Source organism: Grammomys surdaster, unplaced genomic scaffold (genome assembly GCF_004785775.1).
Source record: "Grammomys surdaster isolate TR1022 unplaced genomic scaffold, NIH_TR_1.0 363, whole genome shotgun sequence".
NCBI lineage: Eukaryota > Metazoa > Chordata > Mammalia > Rodentia > Muridae > Grammomys > Grammomys surdaster.
The window spans coordinates 4204461-4212544 of NW_021604782.1; the positions used below are offsets into that span (position 1 = coordinate 4204461).

General features: G+C 41.6%; 1 long non-coding RNA gene across 1 annotated transcript; it reads left to right on the top strand.

Moving 5' to 3' along the window:
* Positions 1–1253: 1253 nt before the first annotated feature.
* LOC114631530 lies at positions 1254–3092 on the top strand. Its single transcript, XR_003712977.1, has 3 exons — positions 1254–1317; positions 2180–2362; positions 2940–3092. It is a non-coding gene; the product is annotated as an uncharacterized LOC114631530 (long non-coding RNA).
* The last annotated feature ends 4992 nt before the right edge of the window (positions 3093–8084 follow it).

Here is an 8084-nt window from a genome sequence, read left to right on the forward strand (position 1 = left end):
TGGAGTATATGAAAGTATGTAAGTTTATGAGAATCTACTCTGCTACCTGACAGGGCTAGGAGTCTAAAAACTACTGCCCAACCTGTGTTGTATGTAAATAGTAGCTCTTTCACTCAAAGGAATGGGATAATTCTGAAGTCTATCCCCAAGAAGCTTCTAGCTTGCATGCAAGCCCTGTTGACTGTCTCCTGTTGTTGATTCCATGGAGTCTCTATCAAACTATGTACAGCAGTCAGGCCTTTGTCTTGGGTGTCTGACTCTGGGGAAAGCTGTATACGACGATATATACCAAGAGTCTGTTGTGAGAAGAAAGCACCTTTGGACGAGTATTTCTACTGTAGCTGAGTCTTGAGAAGTTATATCAATCTGTATCAGACAGTAGTGTAAAGACTACAAACTTTGAATTAAAGAATCTGGCAATCCTGAGACCAGCGCACTGTCTTCTAATTTACTTCCCTGGCCTTCTCAGAACTGATGCTGCTGTAGGTTAAAGGGAAGTGTGATGGAGGTTACAAACTCCCAGAGGGACATTCCGAATCCTCCTATAAGAACAAGATACATTAATATCACATATGGTACCATGGTCATATTCAGTAAAATACCTATCTATCACATTAAGATGTCTGCAAGGTAATAGCGAGAATAACATTTGTGTGTGTATGTGTGTGAGTGGTGTGTGTGTCTGGGTGAAGATATTACTATCAATGTATTCATTTCACAGGAAGAGAAGCCAAAGGTCAGAGGAGCCTAGAGACCCTGGATCACTCAACAAGCGATCCAACTGAGATGGATCTTTCTCACTTCAAGATTAGCATTGTTTCCACTCTGCTCTGCAATCCTTCAGCCATGTTAGCTATTTATTCTTTGCCTTGACTAGTCAAAGTGCCCCAAAGACAGGAATAGATTAATTTTCCCTGTGGATTGCCAGGTTCTGCTCAGGGAACTTGGTTATTGAGAAAAGAATTAGATAATTGTCAGGAGGAGAAGACAGCTTGTAGGAGAATGTGATAAATTCAGCCAAGTGCCCGCCATGGGTGAAGGTGTCAAGCTGATGCCAGAATATAGGCTTTTGGATCTTACTTAAGAAAAGTAACCACTAATGTTTGTCTACCATTCCACAGATGTCAAAGTCCTTTCTGATGCTTAATCTCATTTAATTTCAACAGCCCTGTGCTCTGAGGTGACCTCCTTTGTCAACATAGTCACTGTAGAAAACCAAGGCTAAGATAAAAGTTGTGCTTAGACAAATCCAGCTCGTGAGTAAAGGTTAGTGTGATCTGGGGACTCACCATCGGTTGACAGCTGCAGTGTTATGAGGTACATGTTTCTTTATTCCACCACAACTGAAATTTACATAGTTCTCAGTGGTGATAGGACAGACCCAGTTTTAAGTCGAAACGTTAGTAACTGAGAGGTTATTGTCCATGCTTTCTAAAGGAAAAAGCAAGGGTTTGGGTTAAGAGGACTCTCCCAAGGACACTGTTAGTAATTTCCAGGGCCAGTGGTCAATTTGGGATCCTTTAGTATTTGGTCAAGTTGGGGGCAGCCCTCACAAAGGAGAAGCAAAGTTATAGCAGAGGCCCTCGCAAGAGTCTGTATCGTCTTATTTGCTAATGAGAATCAGCTGGGATTCTTGAAGTCCTTGCCTACCAGGGGCTTGGAAATATCTCAAGGAGCTTAAAATGCAGAACCAGAAGTAGGCATTTCTCAGAGATCAGAGGCTGGTTGGTGTGGCTTCCTGAGAAGGATGGAATTCTTGGGTGTCTTGGGCTGGGCCTGCTTTCTATTTGTGGTCTATCTGCCTCTCACTCTTCCTCAGGCAAATATGGTAGTGAAGACAGTGAGGAGGAAGAGGATAAACTGAGAAGCAGACAACGATGAGGAGGAGAAAGATGAGGAGAAGGGAAAAATAAGTAGGGAGGGAGAAGAAAGAAAAGAGGGAGGAGAGACAGGGAGGAGAGGACAAAAGCTGATATGCCATGCTATTCTGAATGAGAAACAGCTCCCTGCTCATAACTAGCACAGGATCTGGGAAAAGAGTACACTTTGGTGCCTTGTCCAACTAAAGGGCTTTTATATCGGTTGCAGAATCTGGGTGTTTATTTTTCTTTGCTTGTATTGCAAATTTATAACAAGCTGAAAACAGAGCAGATTTTATTCCGTTTTTTTTTTTTTTCAGTTGGCCTCTCACTTTCTTCCCAACAATGTCTGGGTTTCCCCCAAAGCTACCAAGTGCTAATTTGAAAAATATGCTGCCGACACGTGGGAGAAAAGGAGGCATCTATTGTGAAATACCCTGTGGGGCACTGACGGGCTTCACGAGAGGACGACAGACAGACACAGGATACAGGGAAAGAGTTGGGTGAGCAAAGAAAGAAAAAAAGAAAAGAGGAGCAAAGGAGAGAGAGAGAGAGAGAGAGAGAGAGAGAGAGAGAGAGAGAGAGAGAGAGAGAGAGAGAGAGAAAGAGAGAGGTTTGTGCCCTGAGCAAGGGAGCCTGTGGGAATAAGAAGCAGATGGACCAGAGAATGCTAGGCATACAAGTCCCCGTGTAGCTTGGTGAAAGCCAAGGCTTCAGGATGCAGTCTTCCATTGGACATGAAGCATACACATGAACCTCACTCTTAATATTAATTTCTGCATTTCCCAGAGTCTCATATAGGGCACTTCATAAGAAAAATGTAGAGTTAAGTATCCTAGGAAATAACTGCATCCTCCCAGAACCTCCTGGGAATTCTTGTGGGTAGAAAGAACTATCACTGGTGAGCTTCCTGGTCTTGCTTTGGCTGTTAGGAAGCTTGTGGCAAACTTCACAGTTCAAAAAGAGCTTAGGCAGAGAGCCTACCACTTGTTTAACCTATTTATCTCTTAGCTTGTCTTTGGTTTAAATGAAAGAAAAAGATTGTCTTGATTTAAAAGAAAGAGCATTCTATCATTTCAGTCTGTTATATGAATGGCTTCAAAAATCTTCGCACAATAATGAAGATGTAAGTCAATAACCAAGAACAGATATGATCAAACCTTGCTAGAGCATCGTTCAGCTGAGCAAATTGGAGGGACCAATGAGCAATGGGAGGAAATCCTGAATCCTGACTTCAGGCTCTATCTACATTCACATCTCAAGAAAGGCACCTTGGAGAGAAACAAGAAGTGGTCCAGAGGAGTCGAATGTAGTGTGTGGCTACTCTTGTTTCTAAGACCAAACACAAAGTCTTAGAAATAAATTGAAATACTTCAGAGAACTTATCTTCTGAATCCTTTCCTGAGCAGGCTCAATTTTTTAAAGCGTTGGTAAGAGATAGGATTTGGAGGCCAAGGACTGAAGTTCATGACTTTTTCTTTGGAGACTCTTTAAAGAGTAGACAGTCATAAGATCCCAGCTTAACTCACATACAGGGACACCATAAGTTTCATCATACTGTAACAAATTGAAGGCTCTGTGCTCTTATTTTACGGTATGTGCTTTCTTTCCCTTGCTCGGTGCTCATTATGTTGCTGAAATTCCATTGCCATCCTCAGCCCACGACCCTTTTCTCTCCTTGATTCTATGGTGAACTCCTACACAACCATTAAAGCCCAGCTTAGTATCATCAGTTTAATGAAGCCACAGCGCTACCATTTTTTATGAGTACTTTGTTTTTGACTTCCTTCATTCAGTTCAGCAGTAGACTCCCCCACTACGGTGTGTTGTTCTTGATTATTTTGCTTTTGGGGATTAAGAACAACAAAGCAGATTCGACAGTGGTAGAAGTGGAGAGTAGAGAAATTGGAGTTGAGGCTGTTACACAACCTGGGTAAATGACTTAATCATCCATTTCCTCATTTGATAAATGGGAGCAAGGATAGCAAGAATCACATTGGCTGGCATTTAGTCCTCAGTGAGATAACGAATGAAAATTAGGGAGTATAGCTGTTACACAGTATGTATGATTTCTTTCTGTAATTGAAGTCCAATCTTGTCTTCCTCCAGGAGCCCTACACAGCTTGAGCTTTCAGAATTTGACTGTTTACTTGTTCTTTACACTCTCTAAGTAGACATGTGCTCTTGCCTTGTCTGGGAAAGATGGAAACTTGGCTTCAGTAGTTGACACAGGTGTGACTAGGACCTAAGGGCACTCTGACTGAGGGTGGATGACCTATTTTTGCTGTGCTATTCGGAGCTCATCACAATGTTGACTCATGTCTAGATGCAGCCTCTGGGGAATAGCATGAGCAAGGAGGGCCATGTCCAGTTATTTCCTGTTTGTATCACGAGGGTGGCATTCTCTATATAGTTTCTGGGAAGAGTATATGATGTATATGTCCAGTTCCAGGTGGTTTACAAATAAAAAAGGTCTGTATGTATCTTTGTGGTTGAATAATAACTACCTAAGGTTGAATTTTTTTCCCATGGACCACCGCATCCAAACAATTTTGTATGTGCTTGAATGGCTGACCACTCTGCACTAGTTGTCATCATCCACGCCATTTGGGGATAGCACCAGAGATGAGAATGGAAGCGAAGACAGATGCAGTGATGTCTTTAAACATTTGGAGCTAGTTGTAGATTTATTCGAGTGAAAAAGAAAAGCTCGAGAAGGGGGCGGCAAGGGGTTGAGGGAGACTCTTCCTTGCTACAAATGAAACTTGGAGTAATCTCTTCCAGTTGACAGGGAACCACAATCACCTCTGCCGACCTAAGAGAGCCACCCCTGGGATTATGGAAGGTTGTCACAGAAATATTGCATTCTCCTAGCCATGGGAGCTGTGTCAGCGTTTTAGAAGATTGCTGAACTCAACTATTTAGAGAGTCCTACATCTTCTCCCCGACAGGACACCAGAGCAGCGGGGAGGATGAAAGGCAAGGAGGCTGTTCAGGGAGGAGTGTGCTGTTTTAAACTGATCTCCTGCTCACTTTGAAAATGGGTATCAAGTAGGCAACTTGGAGCCAGGATCTTGATCTAACTGAGTCTTCTTGATTTGGGCAATTGCTATATTCCTGAAGATATGTGTGCTTGGAAGATTTTTGTAAAACAGTCATTGAAAAGCCAGTAGGGAAGATCACAATTTGGAAGAGTCCACTGGGGTCAGGATCTGGTTATTTTTTTTTGGGGGGGTGGGGGGGGGGGGGGGGGGGGAGGTGGTGGTGGTGGCAGCTTTAGCTTTCAAATTAATACATTTGAAGTATTAGGCTTTTGATTGTTTTTGAAAGGTGGGCAATGCTAACAAAAATATTATGAGTTTTGCTAGCAATCTCTCGAATGCTGGCTTGATCATATTAGACAAATGTGTAAGACGTTGCCAAGTATTACAAAGCTCATTGGAAATTAATTCAATTAAAGTAACCTGGACAGTTTGACGCCTGGGATCACTGTGTAAATCCAATTACTTGACACAGTATGTAGCGAAAGGGTTGAAAATTTCTGTGTAATCCTTTATATCTAGAACATTTACATCTCTCAGGTATCCTTTTGAAGGGAAGAGGATATTTAAATAATCAGAAAATGTTTCCAAGGGATAGTGCAAGTGTATGAGGTATTTTGTTTATTTGACATTATTTAGACTTATGTATTGGAAACCGAGACCAGCCATCAACTTCTGAACATCTACACACTACCCACCATCATCCTGGACACTTCCATGTTCTTTGTTCTTCATTTTATAATTACATTGGATATTATTTAATTTGCTTTATGGGGAAGACTCAGAGGCTTAAGAGACACAAATGAAATGCTCAGAGCTTGCAAGTGGGTTAATTGGTTACTGATCTAGGACTCACCGGCTGAGACTTTGTTCTTCAACATAATTATGTAAGAAGTGAAAAAAAAATTGAGGCAGAGGAAAGAAGATCAAACCCCAAGTCCAAGGCTAATGTGGTTTATATAGTGAGTTCTAGACTCAGAAGGGACTATACAGTGATACCTTATCTAACCTCACAAACGAACAAAATTAACTAATGTTTGGAATCAAGGTATAATATATGGGAACAGGAGGGGACATTTCAAACTGGTGGCTGCAGATATAGCTGGCAGAAAATGGAAGAGACTTCATGATGTGGCTATCATACAAGCTTATGGCTGTCATTTATCAAGTCCTTGCCATGAGCCTGGTGTGATGGGAGGCTTTCTCCTTAAAACACAGACTTCCCACGAAGTATGAAGAAATTGAGGTTCTGAGACATACGCTCACTTGCCTGAGGCCATGCAAGTCATAAGCAAGGGCTTTTAGACACGCAGGCTTATTTCTCCATACCTTGTGATGTTTCCGTACTACTTGAGAGCTCACCATCCAAACCCCGAAATGTAAATGCTTTTATCTATCATTAAAAGCTGGAATTTAGGTATAAGTCTAAGACTTGCTTAGTAATGTGCAAGGAAAGTATGCAACAATGTGTGTTAGCCCTGACACCAACAGCTTTTTACTACAACCAAGATGTCTTGTTTGGTGCCATGAAAGCAATAAAAGTATAGAGATTTTAAGATGCTGGAGAGACTTTAAATCTGGAAAGACAGCTTTAAAGAAGTATTTTTAAAACATTGCAAGAACACATAGTCTAAAATGTCAAGTCACTTTACAAGGTATGTAATGGGAGAAAGCAATCTCTTTTAAGTTTCCGGCTGTCTCTTGTTTTCGATTCCTTCTCATACTCCTGTCCCTGATTTTCTAGACAATATCTTCCATTTGTGGTTTCTTTATCTTTAAGACACACACATATACTGCTATCTCTTTTTTATTTTTCTCTTCCCTCTCTGTCTCTCTTTGTGCGTGTATGTGTGTACATGTGTGGGTACATGTGTGCATTTGCACATGGAGGCTTGAGAATGACACCAGGGCTCTCCTGCCACAGCTCTCTATGTTATTTATTGAGACCGGCTCCCTCCAAGGTGCCCAGACCTAACAGATTCAGCTGGTCTGGCCAACAAGTGTACTTCAGGGATTCCTGCCCTCTCAGTGCTGGAACTGGCCATGGGCTGCCACGCCCATTTAGGATTTACATGAATTCTGGGACTCAGAAGTGTGGTCCTGATGGTTACATGACAAGTGCTTTAACCACTGAGCCATCTCCTCAGTCCTTCTTTTTTATTATTAATAAAAGTTGTGAGTTTCAGTACAACATTTTAAAAGACTTTTTTTCCTTTGGTTAGGTTTGAGTACGTGCGTGTGTGTGTGTATGTGTGTGTGTGTGTGTGTGTGTATGTGTTAATATGAAGACCAGAATTCAAATTCAGAGTGTTGTTCCTCTGATGTTATCCACTTTGTTTTTTAGATAGAGTCTCTTCTTTGTCCAGAGACTCCATATTTAACTAGCTGGCTGGCCAACAATCCGTAGGGTCCTGCTAATCTCTGCTTCCTCAGTGCTGGGATTACAAGTTTGTGCTAATATGCTGCAGTGGGTTTGGAGATGGACTCTTGGTCGTCATGCTTTGCCTTCTGAGCTAATGTCCAAACCCTCATATGACGTCTTCATAGATAGGTGTAACCAGACTCTGTTGTCACTCATTGCTTTCCCCTCTTCCACTCTCTGTACCCCATGCTTTCTGGCTGGGCCTTGAGTTCTCTTCTTTTCTCTAGTGAGTCCCTTTCTTCTACTTTCTTATCCCCTACTACAGGGGTCTCTTCCTTCTCATGAACCTCCTTTCATCTCTCTGACTCTTTGTCTCTGTCTGTCTCTTTCTCGATTATACACACACACACACACACACACACACACACACACACACACATACGTACAGTACAATGTAAAATCCCTAGGTAGCCAGTGAACTTAGTATGTAAGAGCACTTGCTGCCAAGTCCAATGTCCTGAGTTTAATTCTTGTTTTCCCACAGATATCCATCTATTACCTCTGGCTCTTACAATCTCCCTCACCCCTTTTCCAAGATAACCTTTGAGCCTTGGGGACAAAGAACATGTTATAGCTGTCCAGTTTAGAACTGAGCATTCTCTTCAGCCATATATATATGAAAAAATCAACCCAAACCAAACAAAAAACTTTTCTCCCAATGTATTTCTTCTTTTAAGAACTCTATGTTTGGTTCTATGCCTCAATTTTTAATTATGTTGTTTTTCTTAGAGTTTAGTTTTTTTGTTTTTGTATTCTAGATGC